This window comes from Aplysia californica, unplaced genomic scaffold (assembly GCF_000002075.1).
Source record: "Aplysia californica isolate F4 #8 unplaced genomic scaffold, AplCal3.0 scaffold00071, whole genome shotgun sequence".
Lineage (NCBI taxonomy): Eukaryota > Metazoa > Mollusca > Gastropoda > Aplysiida > Aplysiidae > Aplysia > Aplysia californica.
The window spans coordinates 1,161,588-1,163,315 of NW_004797341.1; the positions used below are offsets into that span (position 1 = coordinate 1,161,588).

The window sequence follows — 1,728 nt, forward strand, 5'->3', positions numbered from 1 at the left end:
ACACACACATACAAAACCATAATTAAAAAAAAATAAATATCATGATTACAGCCGGTTGTTTGGTCGTATACACACTGAGCGCAGGACGACGGCACGCAATATCATTATCATGCCCCTCTGTGAGGGCGATACTCAAAACCCAACAAAAAAATACATCATTGTTCTGCTGCGCTTCACCGTGTGAACGTAACGCATTACAGAAGCCAAAGATATCATGAAACTTTATCCTCACAAACAGAAAACACAGCAATGCAAAGAGACTTACTGAAGAAACCAGGCAGGAGACAACGAATGCACAAGGATGATTCGAGTTTATCCAAAATAATATTAATGTCCTCAGGCCGGAGGGAAAGGTACTTATTATATTATCATATGAAACAACAGAGCAAAACAATCAACTCTCCGATGAAAAAAAGAAATCCGAAGTCACGGGAACAACCTTCAGCACAGAAATATCGCTTATATCGAGGCTTCTTAAGGACCTCTGGTGGCACCTGCTCTAACTAAGAAGCTTTAGTAAGCGCTTGCCAAAAGACAGGACCCTTTTCAGAGTTCCGTTGAAGAAACACGAGGACGCGGTGCGGGAGCAATGAAGGAAGGAGAGGAAAGACAGAAAAGAAGGAAAAAGCCTTCAGGTTTTTGCTAAGGAGGAGAATGAATGCCGAGAGGAAGACGTAAAAGTAAAAGAATGATGATTAGTTAGAAAGTACGTTTAAAACGAAGAGTGCAGGGAAAGACAGTAAAAAGAAGAGAACAATGGAAAGGATGAAGAAATGAATAGACTGAAACAAAATGACAAAAAAGTTGTTATTAACCCATTCCTGCCAAGAAGAATAATACACAAAGAGATTAAGAAAGAGAGAAAAACGGAAAGAAGCATCAAGTTCCTGTTGAAGGGTCGTAAAGAAAAGGAAGAATTAAGAAAATAATAATAAAAGCAAATTTTTTTCAAAATACAGAAAATAAAAAAATTAATAAATAAAGATTATTCAAACGGTTATTCTTTAACGATAGTCAACAATTTATCAAAGAAAGGAAATAAAACATTTGTTGAACAGACAAAAAGAAAGAAATGAAAAGAGAGATCGAAGGAATTATTTCAAGGAAAGAAAGTGAATAGAAAAAATCTCAAAGGTTTACTAGAGAAAGAGAACAATTATTCAGCAAAAAATATAGGAAAGAAAAAATGAATGAACGAGTTTGGTTTGGAAGAAATAAAATTGTTGTCTCGAATATCAATGCAACAGAGAAGCTATAAAAGAAAGAAAGAAAAAAATAAGACAGAAAGGAAGGAAGGAAGAAAGAAAAGCTCGAAAAACAAAACAAACCAAAACAATAGCAGGATGACTACAGGTGGTATTAGTCTGGCACCAGTATAAGCCGACTCCGAAGTTCTGGAGTATCAGAGACGCTCTCACTCCTTTGAGAAGGGGTAAGGGTAGTGGTGAGAAATGGTGCTGGGACCTTTGGTGAGGCTCACCTTTGGCTTGGTGTGACGGTATGTGTGCGTGTGAGGTATTCCACCGTACTACGATCAAGACTGAGGGCCTTCTCCTTCTCCTTCTTCCTTTGCTTCTTGTTTTATTCAGAGGATGGTGGGTGTCGTTGCACCGTCCACTTCTTTACGTGGGGCTTACTCGAAGGGGGAGGGCGAAGGAACAGCCTCGGCGGTCGATACGAGGAGTAGGGTGGGGGGAGACGAAAGCGGGTAGAGGTTTAGGGGTTTGG

At 39.4% G+C, this 1,728-nt stretch overlaps 1 protein-coding gene across 1 annotated transcript in view; it reads right to left on the minus strand.

The window, feature by feature from the left end:
- LOC101860727 (carbonic anhydrase) overlaps positions 1-1,618 on the minus strand; it is a gene marked incomplete in the record, with an annotated part of 116,601 nt that extends 114,983 nt beyond the window's left edge. Inside the window, 1 exon segment of the mRNA XM_035968627.1 lies at positions 1,481-1,618.
- Positions 1,619-1,728: the final 110 nt, after the last annotated feature.